Source organism: Scyliorhinus torazame, chromosome 20 (genome assembly GCF_047496885.1).
Source record: "Scyliorhinus torazame isolate Kashiwa2021f chromosome 20, sScyTor2.1, whole genome shotgun sequence".
NCBI lineage: Eukaryota > Metazoa > Chordata > Chondrichthyes > Carcharhiniformes > Scyliorhinidae > Scyliorhinus > Scyliorhinus torazame.
In genome coordinates, this window is record NC_092726.1 from 129666468 (window position 1) to 129692259 (window position 25792).

The following is a 25792-nucleotide window of genomic DNA, read 5'->3' on the forward strand; positions in this document are numbered from 1 at the left end:
TCCTGGCGGATGTGGAATATGGATGCATCCTTTTATTATAATCCTGGCGGCTGTGGGATAGGGATGCACCCTTCTATTATTATCCTGGCGGCTGTGGGATCGGGATGCACCCTCCTATTATAATGCTGGTGGCTGTGGGATAGGGATGCACCCTTCTATTATAATCCTGGCGGCTGTGGAATATGGATGCACCCTTCTATTATAATCCTGGCGGCTGTGGAATAGGGATGCACCCTTCTATTATAATCCTGGCGGCTGTGGGATAGGGATGCACCCTTCTATTATAATCCTGGCGGCTGTGGGATAGGGATGCACCCTTCTATTATAATACTGGCGGCTGTGGGATAGGGATGCACCCTTCTATTATAATCCTGGCGGCTGCGGCATAGGGATGCACCCTTCTGTTATAATCCTGGCGGCTGTGGGATGGGGATGCACCCTTCTATTATAATCCTGGCGGCTGTGGGATAGGGATGCACCCTTCTAATATAATCCTGGGGGCTGTGGGATAGGGATGCACCCGTCTATTATGATCCTGGCGGTTGTGGGATAGCGATGCACCCTTCTATTATAATACTGGCGGCTGTGGGATAGGGATGCACCCTTCTAGTATAATCCTGGCGGCTGTGGGATAGGGATGCACCCTTCTATTATAATCCTGGGGGCTGTGGGATAGGGATGCACCCGTCTATTATAATCCTGACGGCTGTGGGATAGCGATGCACCCTTCTATTATAATCCTTGGGGCTGTGGGATTGGGATGCACCCGTCTATTATGATCCTGGCGGTTGTGGGATAGGGATGCACCCTTCTATTATAACCCTATCGGCTGTGGGATAGGGATGCACCCTTCTCTTATAATACTGGCGGCTGTGGGATAGGGATGCACCCTTCTATTATAATCCTGGCGGCTGTGGGATAGGGATGCACCCTTCTATTATAATCCTGGCGGCTGTGGGATAGGAATGCACCCTTCTATTATAATCCTGGCGGTTGTGGGATAGGGATGCACCCTTCTCTTATAATCCTGGCGGCTGTGGGATAGGGATGCACACTTCTATTATAATCCTGGCGGCTGTGGGCTAGGTATGCACCCTTCTATTATACTAGTATAATCCTGGCGGCTGTTAGATAGGGATGCACCCTTCTATTATAATCCTGGCGGCTGTGGGACAGGGATGCACCCTTCTATTATAGTCCTGGCGGCTGTGGGATAGGGATGCACTCTTCTATTATAATCCTGGCGGCTGTGGTATAGGAATGCACCCTTCTATTTTAACCCTGGCGGCTGTGGGATAGGGATGCACCCTTCTATTATAATCCTGGCGACTGTGGGATTGGATGCACCCTTGTATTATAATCCTTGCGGCTGTGGGACAGGGATGCACCCTTCTATTATAATCCTGGCGGCTGTGGGAGAGGGAAGCACCCTTCTATTATAATCCTGGCGGCTGTGGGATAGGGATGCACCATTCTATTATAGCCCTGGCGGCTGTGGGATAGGGATGCACCATTCTATTATAACCCTGGCGGCTGTGGGATAGGGATGCACCCTTATATTATAACCCTGGCGGCTGTGGGATAGGGATGCACCCTTCTATTATAATCCTGGCGGATCCGGAATATGGATGCATCCTTTTATTATAATCCTGGCGGCTGTGGGATAGGGATGTACCCTTCTATTATAATCCTGGCGGCTGTGGGATAGGGATGCCCCCTTCTCTTATAATACTGGCGGCTGTGGGATAGGGATGCACCCGTCTATTATGATCCTGGCGGTTGTGGGATGGGGATGCACATTTCTATTATAATCCTTGCGGCTGTGGGATAGGCGTGCACCCTTCTATTATAATCCTGGGCGCTGTGGGATAGGGATGCACCGTTCTGTTATAATCCTGGCGGCTGTGGGATAGGGATGCACCCTTCTATTATAATCCTGGCGGCTGTGGGATAGGGATGCACCCGTCTATTATGATCCTGGCGGTTGTGGGATAGGGATGCACCCTTCTATTATAATCCTGGCGGCTGTGGGATAGGGATGCACCCTTCTATTATAATCCTGGCGGCTGTGTGATAGGGATGCATACTTCTATTATAATCCTGGCGGCTGTGGGATAGGTATGCACCCTTCTATTATACTATTATAATCATGGCGGCTGTTAGATAGGGATGCACCCTTCTATTATAATCATGGCGGCTGTGGGATAGGGATGCACCCTTCTATTATAATCCTGGCGGCTGTGGGACAGGGATGCACCCTTCTATTATAATCCTGGCGGCTGTGGGATAGGGATGCACCCTTCTATTATAATCCTGGCGGCTGTGGGATAGGGATGCACCCTTCTATTATAATCCTGGTGGCTGTGGGATAGGAATGCACCCTTCTATTTTAACCCTGGCGGCTGTGGGATAGGGATGCACCCTTCTATTATAATCCTGGCGTCTGTGGAATATGGCTGCACCCTTGTATTATAATCCTGGCGGATGTGGGATAGGGATGCACCCTTCTATTATAATCCTTGCCGCTGTGGGATAGGGATGCACCCTTCTATTATAACCCTGGCGGCTGTGGGATAGGGATGCACCCTTCTATTATAATCCTGGCGGATGTGGAATATGGATGCATCCTTTTATTATAATCCTGGCGGCTGTGGGATAGGGATGCACCCTTCTATTATCATCCTGGCGGCTGTGGGATCGGGATGCACCCTCCTATTATAATGCTGGTGGCTGTGGGATAGGGATGCACCCTTCTATTATAATCCTGGCGGCTGTGGAATATGGATGCAACCTTCTATTATAACCCTGGTGGCTGTGGGATAGGAATGCACCCTTCTGTTATAATCCTGACGGCTGTGGGATAGGGATGCATCCTTCAATTATAATCCTGGCGGCTGTGGAATATGGATGCACCCTTCTATTATAAACCTGGCGGCTGTGGAATATGGATGCACCCTTCTATTATAATCCTGGCGGCTGTGGAAGAGGGATGCACCCTTCTATTATAATCCTGGCGGCTGTGGGATAGGGATGCACCCTTCTATTATAATCCTGGCGGCTGTGGGATAGGGATGCACCCTTCTATTATAATCCTGGCGGCTGTGGGATAGGGATGCACCCTTCTATTATAATCCTGGCGGCTGTGGCATAGGGATGCACCCTTCTGTTATAATCCTGGCGGCTGTGGGATGGGGATGCACCCTTCTATTAAAATCCTGGCGGCTGTGGGATAGGGATGCACCCTTCTATTGTAATCCTGGCGGGTGTGGGATAGGGATGCACCCTTCTATTATAATCCTGGCGGCTGTGGGATAGGGATGCCCCCTTCTCTTATAATACTGGCGGCTGTGGGATAGGGATGCACCCTTCTATTATAATCCTGGGGGCTGTGGGATAGGGATGCACCGGACTATTATGATACTGGCGGCTGTGGGATAGGGATGCACCCTTCTATTATAATCCTGGGGGCTGTGGGATAGGGATGCACCGGTCTATTATGATCCTGGCGGCTGTGGGATAGGGATGCACCCTTCTATTATAATCCTGGCGGCTGTGGGATAGGGATGCACCCTTCTATTATAATCCTGGCGGCTGTGGGATAGGGATGCACCCTTCTATTATAATCCTGGGGGCTGTGGGATAGGGATGCACCGGTCTATTATGATCCTGGCGGTTGTGGGATGGGGATGCACACTTCTATTATAATCCTGGCGGCTGTGGGATAGGAATGCACCCTTCTATTATAATCCTGGCGGTTGTGGGATAGGGATGCACCCTTCTCTTATAATCCTGGCGGCTGTGGGATAGGGATGCACACTTCTATTATAATCCTGGCGGCTGTGGGATAGGTATGCACCCTTCTATTATACTATTATAATCCTGGCGGCTGTTAGATAGGGATGCACCCTTCTATTATAATCCTGGCGGCTGTGGGACAGGGATGCACCCTTCTATTATAGTCCTGGCGGCTGTGGGATAGGGATGCACTCTTCTATTATAATCCTGGCGGCTGTGGTATAGGAATGCACCCTTCTATTTTAACACTGGCGGCTGTGGGATAGGGATGCACCCTTCTATTATAATCCTGGCGACTGTGGGATATGGATGCACCCTTGTATTATAATCCTTGCGGCTGTGGGACAGGGATGCACCCTTCTATTATAATCCTGGCGGCTGTGGGATAGGGATGCACCCTTCTATTATAATCCTGGCGGCTGTGGGATAGGGATGCACCATTCTATTATAGTCCTGGCGGCTGTGGGATAGGGATGCACCATTCTATTATAACCCTGGCGGCTGTGGGATAGGGATGCACCCTTATATTATAACCCTGGCGGCTGTGGGATAGGGATGCACCCTTCTATTATAATCCTGGCGGATCCGGAATATGGATGCATCCTTTTATTATAATCCTGGCGGCTGTGGGATAGGGATGTACCCTTCTATTATAATCCTGGCGGCTGTGGGATAGGGATGCCCCCTTCTCTTATAATACTGGCGGCTGTGGGATAGGGATGCACCCGTCTATTATGATCCTGGCGGTTGTGGGATGGGGATGCACATTTCTATTATAATCCTTGCGGCTGTGGGATAGGCGTGCACCCTTCTATTATAATCCTGGGCGCTGTGGGATAGGGATGCACCGTTCTGTTATAATCCTGGCGGCTGTGGGATAGGGATGCACCCTTCTATTATAATCCTGGCGGCTGTGGGATAGGGATGCACCCGTCTATTATGATCCTGGCGGTTGTGGGATAGGGATGCACCCTTCTATTATAATCCTGGCGGCTGTGGGATAGGGATGCACCCTTCTATTATAATCCTGGCGGCTGTGTGATAGGGATGCATACTTCTATTATAATCCTGGCGGCTGTGGGATAGGTATGCACCCTTCTATTATACAATTATAATCATGGCGGCTGTTAGATAGGGATGCACCCTTCTATTATAATCCTGGCGGCTGTGGGATAGGGATGCACCCTTCTATTATAATCATGGCGGCTGTGGGATAGGGATGCACCCTTCTATTATAATCCTGGCGGCTGTGGGACAGGGATGCACCCTTCTATTATAATCCTGGCGGCTGTGGGATAGGGATGCACCCTTCTATTATAATCCTGGCGGCTGTGGGATAGGGATGCACCCTTCTATTATAATCCTGGTGGCTGTGGGATAGGAATGCACCCTTCTATTTTAACCCTGGCGGCTGTGGGATAGGGATGCACCCTTCTATTATAATCCTGGCGTCTGTGGAATATGGCTGCACCCTTGTATTATAATCCTGGCGGCTGTGGGATAGGGATGCACCCTTCTATTATAATCCTTGCCGCTGTGGGATAGGGATGCACCCTTCTATTATAACCCTGGCGGCTGTGGGATAGGGATGCACCCTTCTATTATAATCCTGGCGGATGTGGAATATGGATGCATCCTTTTATTATAATCCTGGCGGCTGTGGGATAGGGATGCACCCTTCTATTATTATCCTGGCGGCTGTGGGATCGGGATGCACCCTCCTATTATAATGCTGGTGGCTGTGGGATAGGGATGCACCCTTCTATTATAATCCTGGCGGCTGTGGAATATGGATGCAACCTTCTATTATAACCCTGGTGGCTGTGGGATAGGAATGCACCCTTCTGTTATAATCCTGACGGCTGTGGGATAGGGATGCATCCTTCAATTATAATCCTGGCGGCTGTGGAATATGGATGCACCCTTCTATTATAAACCTGGCGGCTGTGGAATATGGATGCACCCTTCTATTATAATCCTGGCGGCTGTGGAATAGGGATGCACCCTTCTATTATAATCCTGGCGGCTGTGGGATAGGGATGCACCCTTCTATTATAATCCTGGCGGCTGTGGGATAGGGATGCACCCTTCTATTATAATCCTGGCGGCTGTGGGATAGGGATGCACCCTTCTATTATAATCCTGGCGGCTGTGGCATAGGGATGCACCCTTCTGTTATAATCCTGGCGGCTGTGGGATGGGGATGCACCCTTCTATTAAAATCCTGGCGGCTGTGGGATAGGGATGCACCCTTCTATTGTAATCCTGGGGGCTGTGGGATAGGGATGCACCGGTCTATTATGATCCTGGCGGTTGTGGGATGGGGATGCACACTTCTATTATAATCCTGGCGGCTGTGGGATAGGGGTGCACCCTTCTATTATAATCCTGGGCGCTGTGGGATAGGGGTGCACCCTTCTATTATAATCCTGGCGGCTGTGGGATAGGGATGCACCCGTCTATTATGATCCTGGCGGTTGTGGGATAGGGATGCACCCTTCTCTTATAATACTGGCGGCTGTGGGATAGGGATGCACCCTTCTATTATAATTCTGGCGGCTGTGGGATAGCGATGCACCCTTCTATTATAATCCTGGGGGCTGTGGGATTGGGATGCACCCGTCTATTATGATCCTGGCGGTTGTGGGATAGGGATGCACCCTTCTATTATAACCCTATCGGCTGTGGGATAGGGATGCACCCTTCTCTTATAATACTCGCGGCTGTGGGATAGGGATGCACCCTTCTATTATAATTCTGGCGGCTGTGGGATAGGGATGCACCCTTCTATTATAATCCTGGGGGCTGTGGGATAGGGATGCACCCGTCTATTATGATCCTGGCGGTTGTGGGATAGCGATGCACCCTTCTATTATAATACTGGCGGCTGTGGGATAGGGATGCACCCTTCTAGTATAAGACTGGCGGCTGTGGGATAGGGATGCACCATTCTATTATAATCCTGGCGGCTGTGGGATAGGGATGCACCCGTCTATTATAATCCTGACGGCTGTGGGATAGCGATGCACCCTTCTATTATAATCCTTGGGGCTGTGGGATTGGGATGCACCCGTCTATTATGATCCTGGCGGTTGTGGGATAGGGATGCACCCTTCTATTATAACCCTATCGGCTGTGGGATAGGGATGCACCCTTCTCTTATAATACTGGCGGCTGTGGGATAGGGATGCACCCTTCTATTATAATCCTGGCGGCTGTGGGATAGGGATGCACCCTTCTATTATAATCCTGGGGGCTGTGGGATAGGGATGCACCCGTCTATTATGATCCTGGCGGTTGTGGGATAGGGATGCACCCTTCTATTATAATCCTGGGGGCTGTGGGTTAGTGATGCACCTTTCTATTATAATCCTGGCGGCTGTGGGATAGGGATGCACACTTCTATTACAATCCTGGCGGCTGTGGGATAGGTATGCACCCTTCTATTATACTATTATAATTCTGGCGGCTGTTAGATAGGGATGCACCCTTCTATTATAATTCTGGCGGCTGTTAGATAGGGATGCACCCTTCTATTTTAACCCTGGCGGCTGTGGGATAGGGATGCACCCTTCTATTATAATCCTGGCGACTGTGGGATATGGATGCACCCTTGTATTATAATCCTGGCGGCTGTGGGACAGGGATGCACCCTTCTATTATAATCCTTGCGGCTGTGGGATAGGGGTGCACCCTTCTATTATAACCTTGGCGGCTGTGGGATAGGGATGCACCCTTCTATTATAATCCTGGCGGCTGTGGGATAGGGATGCACCCTTCAATTATAATCCTGGCGGCTGTGGGATAGGGATGCACCATTCTATTATAGTCCTGGCGGCTGTGGGATAGGGATGCACCATTCTATTATAACCCTGGCGGCTGTGGGATAGGGATGCACCCTTCTATTATAACCCTGGCGGCTGTGGGATAGGGATGCACCCTTCTATTATAATCCTGGCGGATCCGGAATATGGATGCATCCTTTTATTATAATCCTGGCGGCTGTGGGATAGGGATGTACCCTTCTATTATAATCCTAGCGGCTGTGGGATAGGGATGCCCCCTTCTCTTATAATACTGGCGGCTGTGGGATAGGGATGCACCCTTCTATTATAATCCTGGCGGCTGTGGGATAGGGATGCACCCGTCTATTATGATCCTGGCGGTTGTGGGATGGGGATGCACATTTCTATTATAATCCTTGCGGCTGTGGGATAGGCGTGCACCCTTCTATTATAATCCTGGGCGCTGTGGGATAGGGATGCACCGTTCTGTTATAATCCTGGCGGCTGTGGGATAGGGATGCACCCTTCTATTATAATCCTGGGGGCTGTGGGTTAGTGATGCACCCTTCTATTATAATCCTGGCGGCTGTGGGATAGGGATGCACACTTCTATTATAATCCTGGCGGCTGTGGGATAGGTATGCACCCTTCTATTATACTATTATAATTCTGGCGGCTGTTAGATAGGGATGCACCCTTCTATTATAATCCTGGCGGCTGTGGGACAGGGATGCACCCTTCTATTATAGTCCTGGCGGCTGTGGGATAGGGATGCACTCTTCTATTATAATCCTGGCGGCTGTGGTATAGGAATGCACCCTTCTATTTTAACCCTGGCGGCTGTGGGATAGGGATGCACCCTTCTATTATAATCCTGGCGACTGTGGGATATGGATGCACCCTTGTATTATAATCCTGGCGGCTGTGGGACAGGGATGCACCCTTCTATTATAATCCTTGCGGCTGTGGGATAGTGGTGCACCCTTCTATTATAACCTTGGCGGCTGTGGGATAGGGATGCACCCTTCTATTATAATCCTGGCGGCTGTGGGATAGGGATGCACCCTTCAATTATAATCCTGGCGGCTGTGGGATAGGGATGCACCATTCTATTATAGTCCTGGCGGCTGTGGGATAGGGATGCACCATTCTATTATAACCCTGGCGGCTGTGGGATAGGGATGCACCCTTCTATTATAACCCTGGCGGCTGTGGGATAGGGATGCACCCTTCTATTATAATCCTGGCGGATCCGGAATATGGATGCATCCTTTTATTATAATCCTGGCGGCTGTGGGATAGGGATGTACCCTTCTATTATAATCCTGGCGGCTGTGGGATAGGGATGCCCCCTTCTCTTATAATACTGGCGGCTGTGGGATAGGGATGCACCCTTCTATTATAATCCTGGCGGCTGTGGGATAGGGATGCACCCGTCTATTATGATCCTGGCGGTTGTGGGATGGGGATGCACATTTCTATTATAATCCTTGCGGCTGTGGGATAGGCGTGCACCCTTCTATTATAATCCTGGGCGCTGTGGGATAGGGATGCACCGTTCTGTTATAATCCTGGCGGCTGTGGGATAGGGATGCACCCTTCTATTATAATCCTGGGGGCTGTGGGATAGGGATGCACCCGTCTATTATGATCCTGGCGGTTGTGGGATAGGGATGCACCCTTCTATTATAATCCTGGCGGCTGTGGGATAGGGATGCACCCTTCTATTATAATCCTGGCGGCTGTGTGATAGGGATGCACACTTCTATTATAATCCTGGCGGCTGTGGGATAGGTATGCACCCTTCTATTATACTATTATAATCATGGCGGCTGTTAGATAGGGATGCACCCTTCTATTATAATCCTGGCGGCTGTGGGACAGGGATGCAACCTTCTATTATAGTCCTGGCGGCTGTGGGATAGGGATGCACCCTTCTATTATAATCCTGGCGGCTGTGGGATAGGAATGCACCCTTCTATTTTAACCCTGGCGGCTGTGGGATAGGGATGCACCCTTCTATTATAATCGTGGCGGCTGTGGAATATGAATGCAACCTTCTATTATAACCCTGGTGGCTGTGGGATAGTAATGCACCCTTCTGTTATAATCCTGACGGCTGTGGGATAGGGATGCACCCTTGTATTATAAACCTGGCGGCTGTGGAATATGGATGCACCCTTCTATTATAATCCTGGCGGCTGTGGAATAGGGATGCACCCTTCTATTATAATCCTGGCGGCTGTGGGATAGGGATGCACCCGTCTATTATAATCCTGGCGGCTGTGGGATAGGGATGCACCCTTCTATTATAACCCCGGCGGCTGTGGGATAGGGATGCACCCTTCTATTATAATCCTGGCGGCTGTGGGATAGGGATGCACCCTTCTATTATAATCCTGGCGGCTGTGGGATAGGGATGCACCCTTCTATTATAATCCTGGCGGCTGTGGCATAGGGATGCACCCTTCTGTTATAATCCTGGCGGCTGTGGGATGGGGATGCACCCTTCTATTAAAATCCTGGCGGCTGTGGGATAGGGATGCACCCTTCTATTGTAATCCTGGCGGCTGTGGGATAGGGATGAACCCTTCTATTATAACCCTGGCGGCTGTGGGATAGGGATGCACCCTTCTATTATAATCCTGGCGGATGTGGAATATGGATGCATCCTTTTATTGTAATCCTCGCGGGTGTGGGATAGGGATGCACCCTTCTATTATAATCCTGGCGGCTGTGGGATAGGGATGCACCGGTCTATTATGATCCTGGCGGTTGTGGGATGGGGATGCACACTTCTATTATAATCCTGGCGGCTGTGGGATAGGGGTGCACCCTTCTATTATAATCCTGGGCGCTGTGGGATAGGGGTGCACCCTTCTATTATAATCCTGGCGGCTGTGGGATAGGGATGCACCCGTCTATTATGATCCTGGCGGTTGTGGGATAGGGATGCACCCTTCTCTTATAATACTGGCGGCTGTGGGATAGGGATGCACCCTTCTATTATAATTCTGGCGGCTGTGGGATAGCGATGCACCCTTCTATTATAATCCTGGGGGCTGTGGGATTTGGATGCACCCGTCTATTATGATCCTGGCGGTTGTGGGATAGGGATGCACCCTTCTATTATAACCCTATCGGCTGTGGGATAGGGATGCACCCTTCTCTTATAATACTCGCGGCTGTGGGATAGGGATGCACCCTTCTATTATAGTTCTGGCGGCTGTTGGATAGGGATGCACCCTTCTATTATAATCCTGGGGGCTGTGGGATAGGGATGCACCCGTCTATTATGATCCTGGCGGTTGTGGGATAGCGATGCACCCTTCTATTATAATACTGGCGGCTGTGGGATAGGGATGCACCCTTCTAGTATAATCCTGGCGGCTGTGGGATAGGGATGCACCATTCTATTATAATCCTGGCGGCTGTGGGATAGGGATGCACCCGTCTATTATAATCCTGACGGCTGTGGGATAGCGATGCACCCTTCTATTATAATCCTTGGGGCTGTGGGATTGGGATGCACCCGTCTATTATGATCCTGGCGGTTGTGGGATAGGGATGCACCCTTCTATTATAACCCTATCGGCTGTGGGATAGGGATGCACCCTTCTCTTATAATACTGGCGGCTGTGGGATAGGGATGCACCCTTCTATTATAATCCTGGCGGCTGTGGGATAGGGATGCACCCTTCTATTATAATCCTGGGGGCTGTGGGATAGGGATGCACCCGTCTATTATGATCCTGGCGGTTGTGGGATAGGGAAGCACCCTTCTATTATAATCCTGGCGGCTGTGGGATAATGATGCACCCTTCTATTATAATCCTGGCGGCTGTGGGATAGGGATGCACACTTCTATTATAATCCTGGCGGCTGTGGGATAGGTATGCACCCTTCTATTATACTATTATAATCCTGGCGGCTGTTAGATAGGGATGCACCCTTCTATTATAATCCTGGCGGCTGTGGGACAGGGATGCACCCTTCTATTATAGTCCTGGCGGCTGTGGGATAGGGATGCACCCTTCTATTATAATCCTGGCGGCTGTGGGATAGGAATGCACCCTTCTATTTTAACCCTGGCGGCTGTGGGATAAAGATGCACCATTCTATTATAATCCTGGCGGCTGTGGGATATGGCTGCACCCTTGTATTATAATCCTAGCGGCTGTGGGATAGGGATGCACCCTTCTATTATAATCCTTGCCGCTGTGGGATAGGGATGCACCCTTCTATATTAACCCTGGCGGCTGTGGGATAGGGATGCACCCTTCTATTATAATCTTGGCGGATGTGGAATATGGATGCATCCTTTTTTTTATAATCCTGGCGGCTGTGGGATAGGGATGCACCCTTCTATTATAATGCTGGTGGCTGTGGGATAGGGATGCACCCTTCTATTATAATCCTGGCGGCTGTGGGATAGGGATGCACCCTTCTATTATAATCCTGGCGGCTGTGGGATAGGGATGCACCCTTCTATTATAATCCTGGCGGCTGTGGAATATGGATGCAACCTTCTATTATAACCCTGGTGGCTGTGGGATAGGAATGCACCCTTCTGTTATAATCCTGACGGCTGTGGGATAGGGATGCACCCTTCTATTATTATCCTGGCGGCTGTGGGATCGGGATGCACCCTCCTATTATAATGCTGGTGGCTGTGGGATAGGGATGCACCCTTCTATTATAATCCTGGCGGCTGTGGGATAGGGATGCACCCTCCTATTATAATCCTGGCGGCTGTGGGATAGGGATGCACCCTTCTATTATAATCCTGGCGGCTGTGGAATATGGATGCAACCTTCTATTATAACCCTGGTGGCTGTGGGATAGGAATGCACCCTTCTATTATAATCCTGGCGGCTGTGGGATAGGGATGCACCCTTCTATTATAATCCTGGCGGCTATGGGATAGGGATGCACCCTTCTATTATAATCCTGGGGGCTGTGGGATAGGGATGCACCCGTCTATTATGATCCTGGCGGTTGTGGGATAGCGATGCACCCTTCTATTATAATACTGGCGGCTGTGGGATAGGGATGCACCCTTCTATTATAATCCTGGCGGCTGTGGGATGGGGATGCACCCTTCTATTATAATCCTGGGGGCTGTGGGATAGGGATGCACCCGTCTATTATAATCCTGACGGCTGTGGGATAGCGATGCACCCTTCTATTATAATCCTGGGGGATGTGGGATCGGGATGCACCCTTCTATTATAATCCTGGGGGCTGTGGGATAGGGATGCACCCGTCTATTATGATCCTGGCGGTTGTGGGATAGCGATGCACCCTTCTATTATAATACTGGCGGCTGTGGGATAGGGATGCACCCTTCTATTATAATCCTGGCGGCTGTGGGATGGGGATGCACCCTTCTATTATAATCCTGGGGGCTGTGGGATAGGGATGCACCCGTCTATTATAATCCTGACGGCTGTGGGATAGCGATGCACCCTTCTATTATAATCCTGGGGGATGTGGGATTGGGATGCACCCGTCTATTATGATCCTGGCGGTTGTGGGATAGGGATGCACCCTTCTATTATAACCCTATCGGCTGTGGGATAGGGATGCACCCTTCTCTTATAATACTGGCGGCTGTGGGATAGGGATGCACCCTTCTATTATAATCCTGGCGGCTGTGGGATAGGGATGCACCCTTCTATTATAATCCTGGGGGCTGTGGGATAGGGATGCACCCGTCTATTATGATCCTGGCGGTTGTGGGATAGGGATGCTCCCTTCTATTATAATCCTGGCGGCTGTGGGATAATGATGCACCCTTCTATTATAATCCTGGCGGCTGTGGGATAGGGATGCACACTTCTATTATAATCCTGGCGGCTGTGGGACAGGGATTCACCCTTCTATTATAGTCCTGGCGGCTGTGGGATAGGGATGCACCCTTCTATTATAATCCTGGCGGCTGTGGGATAGGAATGCACCCTTCTATTTTAACCCTGGCGGCTGTGGGATAGGGATGCACCCTTCTATTATAATCCTGGCGGCTGTGGAATATGGCTGCACCCTTGTATTATAATCCTGGCGGCTGTGGGATAGGGATGCACCCTTCTATTATAATCCTGGCGGCTGTGGGATAGGGATGCACCCTTCTATTATAATCCTGGCGGCTGTGGAATATGGATGCATCCTTTTATTATAATCCTGGCGGCTGTGGGATAGGGATGCACCCTTCTATTATTATCCTGGCGGCTGTGGGATCGGGATGCACCCTCCTATTATAATGCTGGTGGCAGTGGGATAGGGATGCACCCTTCTATTATAATCCTGGCGGCTGTGGGATAGGGATGCACCCTTCTATTATAATCCTGGCGGCTGTGGGATAGGGATGCACCCTTCTATTATAATCCTGGCGGCTGTGGGATTGGGATGCACCCTTCTATTATAATCCTGGCGGCTGTGGGATCGGGATGCACCCTTCTATTATAATACTGGTGGCTGTGGGATAGGGATGCACCCTTCTATTATAATCCTGGCGGCTGTGGGATAGGGATGCACCCTTCTATTATAATCCTGGCGGCTGTAGCATAGGGATGCACCCTTCTGTTATAATCCTGGCGGCTGTGGGATGGGGATGCACCCTTCTATTAAAATCCTGGCGGCTGTGGGATAGGGATGCACCCTTCTATTGTAATCCTGGCGGCTGTGGGATGGGGATGCACCCTTCTATTAAAATCCTGGCGGCTGTAGCATAGGGATGCACCCTTCTGTTATAATCCTGGCGGCTGTGGGATGGGGATGCACCCTTCTATTAAAATCCTGGCGGCTGTGGGATAGGGATGCACCCTTCTATTATAATCCTGGCGGCTGTGGGATAGGGATGCACCCTTCTATTATAATCCTGGCGGCTGTGGGATAGGGATGCACCCTTCTATTATAATCCTGGCGGCTGTAGCATAGGGATGCACCCTTCTGTTATAATCCTGGCGGCTGTGGGATGGGGACGCACCCTTCTATTAAAATCCTGGCGGCTGTGGGATAGGGATGCACCCTTCTATTGTAATCCTGGCGGCTGTGGGATAGGGATGAACCCTTCTATTTTAACCCTGGCGGCTGTGGGATATGGATGCATCCTTTTCTTATAATCCTGGCGGCTATGGGATATGGATGCACCCTTCTATTATTATCCTGGCGGCTGTGGGATCGGGATGCACCCTCCTATTATAATGCTGGTGGCTGTGGGATAGGGATGCACCCTTCTATTATAATCCTGGCGGCTGTGGAATATGGATGCAACCTTCTATTCTAACCCTGGTGGCTGTGGGATAGGAATGCACCCTTCTATTATAATCCTGGCGGCTGTGGGATAGGGATGCACCCTTCTATTATAATCCTGGGGGCTGTGGGATAGGGATGCACCCGTCTATTATGATCCTGGCGGTTGTGGGATAGCGATGCACCCTTCTATTATAATACTGGCGGCTGTGGGATAGGGATGCACCCTTCTATTATAATCCTGGCGGCTGTGGGATAGGGATGCACCCTTCTATTATAATCCTGGGGGCTGTGGGATAGGGATGCACCCGTCTATTATAATCCTGACGGCTGTGGGATAGCGATGCACCCTTCTATTATAATCCTGGGTGATGTGGGATTGGGATGCACCCGTCTATTATGATCCTGGCGGTTGTGGGATAGGGATGCACCCTTCTATTATAACCCTATCGGCTGTGGGATAGGGATGCACCCTTCTCTTATAATACTGGCGGCTGTGGGATAGGGATGCACCCTTCTATTATAATCCTGGCGGCTGTGGGATAGGGATGCACCCTTCTATTATAACCCTGGGGGCTGTGGGATAGGAATGCACCCGTCTATTATGATCCTGGCGGTTGTGGGATAGGGATGCACCCTTCTATTATAATCCTGGCGGCTGTGGGATAGGGATGCACGCTTCTATTATAATCCTGGCGGCTGTGGGATAGGGATGCACACTTCTATTATAATCCTGGCGGCTGTGGGATAGGTATGCACCCTACTATTATACTATTGTAATCCTGGCGGCTGTTAGATGGGGATGCACCCTTCTATTATAATCCTGGCGGCTGTGGGACAGTGATGCACCCTTCTATTATAGTCCTGGCGGCTGTGGGATAGGGATGCACCCTTCTATTATAATCCTGGCGGCTGTGGGATAGGAATGCACCCTTCTATTTTAACCCTGGCGGCTGTGGGATAGGGATGCACCCTTCTATTATAATCCTGGCGGCTGTGGGATATGGCTGCACCCTTCTATTATAATCCTGGCGGCTGTGGGATAGGGATGCACCCTTCTATTATAACCCTGGCGGCTGTGGGATAGGGATGCACCCTTCTATTATAATCCTGGCGGATGTGGAATATGGATGCATCCTTTTATTATAATCCTGGCGGCTGTGGGATAGGGATGCACCCTTCTCTTATTATCCTGGCGGCTGTGGGATCGGGATGCACCCTCCTATTATAATGCTGGTGGCTGTGGGATAGGGATGCACCCTTCTATTATAATCCTGGCGGCTGTGGGTTAGGGATGCACCCTTCTATTATAATCCTGGCGGCTGTGGAATATGGATGCAACCTTCTATTATAACCCTGGTGGCTGTGGGATAGGAATGCACCCTTCTGTTATAATCCTGACGGCTGTGGGATAGGGATGCACCCTTCTATTATAAACCTGGCGGCTGTGGATTATGGATGCACCCTTCTATTATAATCCTGGCGGCTGTGGGATAGGGATGCACCCTTCTATTATAATCCTGGCGTCTGTGGGATAGGGATGCACCCTTCTATTATAATCCTGGCGGCTGTGGGATAGGGATGCACCCTTCTATTATAATCCTGGCGGCTGTGGGATAGGGATGCACCCTTCTATTATAATCCTGGCGGCTGTGGCATAGGGATGCAACCTTCTATTATAATCCTGGCGGCTGTGGCATAGGGATGCACCCTTCTATTATAATCCTGGCGGCTGTGGGATAGAGATGCACCCTTCTGTTATAATCCTGGCGGCTGTGGGATGGGGATGCACCCTTCTATTAAAATCCTGGCGGCTGTGGGATAGGGATGCACCCTTCTATTGTAATCCTGGCGGCTGTGGGATAGGGATGAACCCTTCTATTATAACCCTGGCGGCTGTGGGATAGGGATGCACCCTTCAATTATAATCCTGGCGGATGTGGAATATGGATGCATCTTTTTAGTATAATCCTGGCGGTTGTGGGATAGGGATGCACCCTTCTATTATAATCCTGGCGGCTGTGGGATAGGGATGCACCCTTCTACTATAATCCTGGCGGCTGTGGGATAGGGATGCACCCTTCTATTATAATCCTGGCGGCTGTGGGATATGGCTGCACCCTTGTATTATAATCCTGGCGGCTGTGGGATAGGGATGCACCCTTCTATTATAATCCTTGCCGCTGTGGGATAGGGATGCACCCTTCTATTATAATCCTGGCGGATGTGGAATATGGATGCATCCTTTTATTATAATCCTGGTGGCTGTGGGATAGGGATGCACCCTTCTATTATTATCCTAGCGGCTGTGGGATCGGGATGCACCCTCCTATTATAATGCTGGTGGCTGTGGGATAGGGATGCACCCTTCTATTATAATCCTGGCGGCTGTGGAATATGGATGCAACCTTCTATTATAACCCTGGTGGCTGTGGGATAGGAATGCACCCTTCTGTTATAATCCTGACGGCTGTGGGATAGGGATGCACCCTTCTATTATAAACCTGGCGGCTGTGGAATATGGATGCACCCTTCTATTATAATCCTGGCGGCTGTGGGATAGGGATGCACCCTTCTATTATAACCCTGGCGGCTGTGGGATAGGGATGCACCCTTCTATTATAATCCTGGCGGCTGTGGGATAGGGATGCACCCTTCTATTATAATCCTGGCGGCTGTGGGATAGGGATGCACCCTTCTATTATAATCCTGGCGGCTGTGGCATAGGGATGCACCCTTCTGTTATAATCCTGGCGGCTGTGGGATGGGGATGCACCCTTCTATTAAAATCCTGGCGGCTGTGGGATAGGGATGCACCCTTCTATTGTAATCCTGGCGACTGTGGGATAGGGATGAACCCTTCTATTATAACCCTGGCGGCTGTGGGATAGGGATGCACCCTTCTATTATAACCCTGGCGGCTGTGGAATATGGATGCATCCTTTTATTATAATCCTGGCGGGTGTGGGATAGGGATGCACCCTTCTATTATAATCCTGGCGGCTGTGGGATAGGGATGCCCCCTTCTCTTATAATACTGGCGGCTGTGGGATAGGGATGCACCCTTCTATTATAATCCTGGGGGCTGTGGGATAGGGATGCACCGGTCTATTATGATCCTGGCGGTTGTGGGATGGGGATGCACAATTCTATTATAATCCTGGCGGCTGTGGGATAGGGGTGCACCCTTCTATTATAATCTTGGGCGCTGTGGGATAGGGGTGCACCCTTCTATTATAATCCTGGCGGCTGTGGGATAGGGATGCACACGTCTATTATGATCCTGGCGGTTGTGGGATAGGGATGCACCCTTCTCTTATAATACTGGCGGCTGTGGGATAGGGATGCACCCTTCTATTATAATTCTGGCGGCTGTGGGATAGCGATGCACCCTTCTATTATAATCCTGGGGGCTGTGGGATTGGGATGCACCCGTCTATTATGATCCTGGCGGTTGTGGGATAGGGATGCACCCTTCTATTATAACCCTATCGGCTGTGGGATAGGGATGCACCCTTCTCTTATAATACTCGCGGCTGTGGGATAGGGATGCACCCTTATATTATAATCCTGGCGGCTGTGGGATAGGGATGCACCCTTCTATTATAATCCTGGGGGCTGTGGGATAGGGATGCACCCGTCTATTATGATCCTGGCGGTTGTGGGATAGCGATGCACCCTTCTATTATAATACTGGCGGCTGTGGGATAGGGATGCACCCTTCTAGTATAATCCTGGCGGCTGTGGGATAGGGATGCACCCTTCTATTATAATCCTGGGGCCTGTGGGATAGGGATGCACCCTTCTATTATAATCCTGGGGGCTGTGGGATAGGGATGCACCCTTCTATTATAATCCTGACGGCTGTGGGATAGCGATGCACCCTTCTATTATAATCCTGGGGGCTGTGGGATTGGGATGCACCCGTCTATTATGATCCTGGCGGTTGTGGGATAGGGATGCACCCTTCTATTATAACCCTATCGGCTCTGGGATAGGGATGCACCCTTCTCTTATAATACTGGCGGCTGTGGGATAGGGATGCACCCTTCTATTATAATCCTGGCGGCTGTGGGATAGGGATGCACCCTACTATTATAATCCTGGGGGCTGTGGGATAGGGATGCACCCGTCTATTATGATCCTGGCGGTTGTGGGATAGGGATGCACCCTTCGATTATAATCCTGGCGGCTGTGGGATAGGGATGCACCCTTCTATTATAATCCTGGCGGCTGTGGGATAGGGATGCACACTTCTATTATAATCCAGGCGGCTGTGGGATAGGTATGCACCCTTCTATTATACTATTATAATCCTGGCGGCTGTTTGATAGGGATGCACCCTTCTATTATAATCCTGGCGGCTGTGGGACAGGGATGCACCCTTCTATTATTATCCTGGCGGCTGTGGGATCGGGATGCACCCTCCTATTATAATGCTGGTGGCTGTGGGATAGGTATGCACCCTTCTATTATAATCCTGGCGGCTGTGGAATATGGATGCAACCTTCTATTATAACCCTGGTGGCTGTGCGATAGGAATGCACCCTTCTGTTATAATCCTGACGGCTGTGGGATAGGGATGCACCCTTCTATTATAAACCTGGCGGCTTTGGAATATGGATGCACCCTTCTATTATAATCCTGGCGGCTGTGGGATAGGGATGCACCCTTCTCTTATAATCCTGGCGGCTGTGGGATAGGGATGCACCCTTCTATTATAATCCTGGCGGCTGTGGGATAGGGATGCACCCTTCTATTATAATCCTGGCGGCTGTGGGATAAGGATGCACCCTTCTATTATAATCCTGGCGGCTGTGGCATAGGGATGCACCCTTCTGTTATAATCCTGGCGGCTGTGGGATAGGGATGCACCCTTCTATTAAAATCCTGGCGGCTGTGGGATAGGGATGCACCCTTCTTTTGTAATCCTGGCGGCTGTGGGATAGGGATGAACCCTTCTATTATAATCCTGGCGGCTGTGGGATAGGTATGCACCCTTCTATTATACTATTATAATCCTGGCGGCTGTTAGATAGGGATGCACCCTTCTATTATAATCCTGGGGGCTGTGGGATAGGGATGCACCCTCTATTATGATCCTGGCGGTTGTGGGATAGGGATGCACCCTTCTATTATAAACCTGGCGGCTGTGGCATAGGGATGCACCCTTCTGTTATAATCCTGGCGGCTGTGGGATAGGGATGCACCCTTCTATTAAAATCCTGGCGGCTGTGGGATAGGGATGCACCCTTCTATTGTAATCATGGCGGCTGTGGGAGAGGGATGAACCCTTCTATTATAATCCTGGCGGCTGTGGGATAGGTATGCACCCTTCTATTATACTACTATAATCCTGGCGTCTGTTAGATAGGGATGCACCCTCCTATTATAATCCTGGTGGCTGTGGGATAGGACTGCACCCTTCTATTATAATCCTGGCGGCTGTGGGATAGGGGTGCACCCTTCTATTATAATCCTGGCGGCTGTGGGATAGGGATGCACCCTTCTATTATAATCCTGGGCGCTGGGGGATAGGGATGCACCGTTCTATTATAATCCTGGCGGCTGTGGGATAGGGATGCATCCTTCTATTATAATCCTGGCGGCTGTGGGATGGGGATGCACCCTTCTATTATAATCCTGGCGGCTGTGGGATAGGGATGCACCCTTCTATTATAATCCTGGGGGCTGTGGGATAGGGATGCACCCGTCTATTATGATCCTGGCGGTTGTGGGATAGGGATGCAACCTTCTATTATAACCTTCGCGGCTGTGGGATAGGGATGCCCCATTCTCTTATAATACTGGCGGCTGTGGGATAGGGATGCACCCTTCTATTATAATCCTGGCGGCTGTGGGATAGGGATGCACCCTTCTATTATAATCCTGGGGGCTGTGTGATAGGGATGCACCGGTCTATTATGATCCTGGCGGTTGTTGGATAGGGATGCACACTTCTATTATAATCCTGGCGGCTGTGGGATAGGGGTGCAACTAACAGGCTGTGTCTGTCACCCCCTCACATTGAAACACTAACAGGCTGTGCCTGTCCCCCCTCTCATTGAAACACTAACAGGCAGTGTCTGTCCCCCCCCCCACATTGAAACACTAACAGGTTGTACCTTTCCCCCCCCCCCCTCACATTGAAACACTAACAGGCTTTGCTGCCCCCCTCCCTCACATTGAAACACTAACAGGCTGAGTCTGCCCCTCCTCACATTGAAACACTAACAGGCAGTGCCTGCCCCCTCCCCTCACATTGAAACACTAACAGGCTGTGTCTGCCCCCCCTCACATTGAAACACAAACAGGCTGTGCCTGTCCCCCCCTCACATTGAAACAATAACAGGCTGTGCCTGTCATCCCTCCTCACATTGAAACACTAACAGGCTGTGTCTCTTCCCCCCGCCACATTAAAACACTAACAGACTGTGTCTGCCCCCCCCCTCACATTGAAACACTAACAGGCTGTGCCTGCCCCCCCCCCTAACATTGAAACACTAACAGGCTGTGCCTGCCCCCCCTCACATTGAAACACTAACCGGCTGTGTCTGTCCCCCCTCACATTGAAACACTAACAGGCTGTGTCTGTCCCCCCCCTCACATTGAAACACTAACAGGCTGTGTCTGCCCCCCCCTCACATTGAAACACTAACAGGCTGTGCCTGCCCCCCCCCTCACATTGAAATACTGACAGGCTGAGTCTGTTCCCCCCACCCACATTGATACACTAACAGGCTGTGTCTGCCCCCCCTCACATTGAAACACTAACAGGCTGTGTCTCTCCCCCCCCCTCACATTGAAACACTAACAGGCTATGTCCCCCCTTCTCACATTGAAACAATAACAGGCTGTGTCTGTTCCCCCCCTCAAATTGAAACACTAACAGGCTGTGCCTGTCCCCCCACCCTCACATTGAAACACTAACAGGCTGTGTCTGTCCCCTTCTCACATTGAAACATTAACAGGCTGTGTCTGTACCCCCCCACTCACATTGAAACACTAACAGGCTGTGTCTGTCCCCCGTCTCACATTGAAACACTGACAGGCTGCGTCTGTCCCCCCTCACATTGGAACACTAACAGGCTGTGTCTCTCCCCCCCCCTCACATTGAATCACTAGCAGGCTATGTCCCCCCCCCCCCTCACATTGAAACACTAACAGGCTGTGTCTGTTCTCCCCCCCCCCTCACATTGAAACAATAACAGGCTGTGTCTGTTCCCCCCCTCAAATTGAAACACTAACAGGCTGTGCCTGTCCCCCACCCCCTCACATTGAAACACTAACAGGCTTTGTCTGTCCCCCCACCCTCACATTGAAACACTAACAGGCTGTGTCTGTCCCCTTCTCACATTGAAACACTAACAGGCTGTGTCTGTACCCCCCCCCCCCCCACTCACATTGAAACACTAACAGGCTGTGTCTGTCCCCCGCCTCACATTGAAACACTAACAGGCTGTGTCTGTCCTCCCCGCTCACATTGAAACACTAACAGGCAGTGCCTGTGCCCCCCTCACATTGAAACACTAACAGGCTGTGCCTGTCCCCAACTCCCATTGAAGCAATAACAGGCTGTGTCTGTCCCCCCCCCCCCCTCACATTGAAACACTAACAGGCTGTGCCTGTCCCCCCCCCCTCACATTGAAACACTAACAGCTGTGCCTGAACCCCCCTCACATTGAAACACTAACGGGCTGAGTCTGACCCCCCCTCACATTGAAACCCTAACAGGCTGTGCCTGTCCCCCTCCCCCTCACATTGAAACACTAACAGGCTGTGCCTGTCCCCCCCCTCACATTGAAACACTAACAGGCTGTGCCTCTTCCCCCCTCACATTGAAACACTAACAGGCTGTGTCTGCCCCCCCCTCATTGAAACACTAACAGGCTGTGCCTGCGCCCCCCTCACATTGAAACACTAACAGGCTGTGTCTGCCCCACCCCCTCATATTGAAACATTAACAGGCTGAGTCTGTCTCCCCCCCTCACATTGAAACACGAACAGGCTGTGCCTGTCCCCCCCCCCCTTACATTGAGGCACGAAAAGGCTGTGTCTGCCCCCCGCCTCACATTGAAACACTAACAGGCTGTGTCTGTCCCCCCCTCACATTAAAACACTAACAGGCTGTGTCTGTCATCCCCCTCATATTGAAACACTAACAGGCTGTGTCTGTCCCCCCCCCTCATATTGAAACACTAACAGGCTGTGTCTGCCCCCCCCCCCTCGCATTGAAACACTAACAGGCTGTGTCTGTTCCCCCCCCACCCTCACATTGAAACACTAACAGGCTGTGCCTGTCCCCCCCTCACATTGAAACACTAACAGGCTGTGCCTGCCCCCCCTCACATTGAAACACTAACAGGCTGTGTCTGTAACCCCCCCCTTACATTGAAACACTAACAGGCAGTGACTGTCCACCCCCTCACATTGAAACACTAACAGGCTGTGTCTGTCCCCCCCCCCCCCCACCCTCACATTGAAACACTAACAGGCTGTGCCTGTCCCCCCTCACATTGAAACACTAACAGGCTGTGTCTGTCCTGTCCCTCACATTGAAACACTAACAGGCTGTGTCTGTCCACCCCCCCTCACTTTGAAACATTAACAGGCTGTGTCTGTCACCCCCCTCACATTAAAACACTAACAGGCAGTGCCTGTCCACCCCCTCACATTGAAAGACTAACAGGCTGTGCCTGTCCCCCCCTCACATTGAAACACTAACAGGCTGTGTCTGTCCCCCCCTCTCACATTGAAACACTAACAGGCTGTGCCTGCCCCCCCCCCCCACCCTCACATTGAAACACTAACAGGCTGTGTCTGTCCCCCCCCCTCACATTGAAACACTAACAGGCTGTGTCTGTCCCACCCCCCCACCCTCACATTGAAACACTAACAGGCTGTGCCTGTCCCCCCCTCACATTGAAACACTAACAGGCTGTGTCTGTCCTGTCCCTCACATTGAAACACTAACAGTCTGTGCCTGTCCACCCCCCTCCACCCTCACATTGAAACACTAACAGGCTGTGTCTGTTCTCCCCCCCCCCCACCCTCACATTGAAACACAACAGGCTGTGTCCCCCCCCCTCACATTGAAACACTAACAGGCTGTGTCTGTACCCCCACCCTCACATTGAAACACTAACAGGCTGTGTCTGTCCCCCACCCTCACATTGAAACACTTACAGGCTGTGTCTGTCCCCCTCCCCCCTCACATTGAAACACTAACAGGCTGTGTCTGTCCACCCCCCCCCGCCCCCCACCCTCACATTGAAGCACTAACAGGCTGTGCCTGTCCCCCCCTCACATTGAAACACTAACAGTCTGTCTGTCTCTCTCACACTGTCTCTTTCTCTCTGCCTGTCTCTCTCTCTCGCACTCATGTCTATCTCGCTCTGTCTGCCTCTCTGTCCCTCTCTCATCTCTCCCCCTCTCCCCCCCCCAAGTATGTTTCTCTCCGTCTCTTTGTCTCTCTCTGTCTCTCTCTCTGTCTCTGTCTCTCTATCTCTCTCTGTCTCTCTCGCTCTCTCTCTGTCTCTCTTTCTCTCTCTCTCTGTCTTTCTCTCTCTCTGTCTCTCTCTCTCTCTCTCTCTGTCTCGCTGTCTCTCTCGCTCCCTCTCTGACTCTCTCTCTCTCTTTCTCTCTCTCTCTGTCTGACAGTCTGTCTGACTCTGTCTCGGTCTCTATCTCTCTCTCTCTTTCTCTGTCTCACTCTCCCTGTCTCTCTCTCTCTGTCTTCCTCGCTCTCTCTCTCTGCCTATCTTTCTCTGTCTCTGTCTCTGTTTCTGTCTCTCTCTGTCTCTCTCTCTCCCTCTCACTCTCTGTATCTCTCTCTCTCTGTCTGTCTGTCTCTGTCTGACTGTCTGTCTGATTCTCTCTTTCTGTCACTCTGTCTCTCTGTCTTTCTCTCTCTCTGTGTCTCTCTCTGTCTCACTCTCTCTCTGTCTCTCCCTCTCTCAGTCTCTCGCGCTCTCTCTGTGTTTCTCTCACTCTCTCTCTCTCTGTCTCTTTCTGTCTTTCTCTGTCTCTCTCTCTCTCAGTCTCTCGAACTCAGTCTCTCTGCCTCTCGCTGTCTCTCTCATTCTGTCTCTCTCCCTCTGTGTCTCTCTCCCTCGGTGTCTCTCTCTGTGTCTGTCTGTCTCTCTCTCTCACTCACTCTCACTCTCTCTCGCTCTGTCTCTCTCTCTCTGTCCCTGTCTCTCTCTCTGTCTCCCTCTGTCGCCTTGTCACTCTCTGTCTCTCTCTCTCTCGCTGTCTCTCTCTGTCTTTTTCCCCCTCACTCTCTCTGTCCCCCCCTCTCTCTGTCTCTCTCACTGTCTCTCTCTGTCTCTCCCTCTGACTGTCTATCTGTCTCTCTCTCGCTGTCACTCTCTCTCACTCTCTCTCCCTCTCTGTCACTCCCTCTCTGTCTCTCCCTCTGACTGTCTATCTGTCTCTCTCTCGCTGTCACTCTCTCTCACTCTCTCTCCCTCTCTGTCACTCCCTCTCTGTCTCTCCCTCTCTCGGTGTATCACGCTCTCTCTCTGTCTCTCCCTGTCTCTCTCTCTCTCTGTCTCTCTCTCTCTCTCTGACTGTCTCTCTCTCTCTCCCTGTCTCTGTCTCTCTACGTCTCTATGTCTCGCTCTGTCTTTCTGTCTCTCTCTGTCTCTCTCGCTCTGTCTCTCTCTCTCGCTGTCTCCCTCCATCTCTGTCTCTGTCTCTGTCTCTCTGTCTCTGTCTCTCTCGCTCCCTCTCTCTGTCTCTCTCTGTCTCTGTCTGGCTGTCGGGTCGTCTCTCTTTCTCTCTCAATCTCTCGCTCTGTCTCTCCCTTTCTCGATCCCTCTCTCGGTCTCTCCAGCTCTCTCTCTGTCTCTCTCACTCTATCTAACTCTGATTCTCTCTGTCTCTCACACTCTCTCTCTGGCTCTGTCTCTCACTCTGTCTGTCTCTCTAACTGTCTCTCAGTCTCTCTCTCTCTCTGT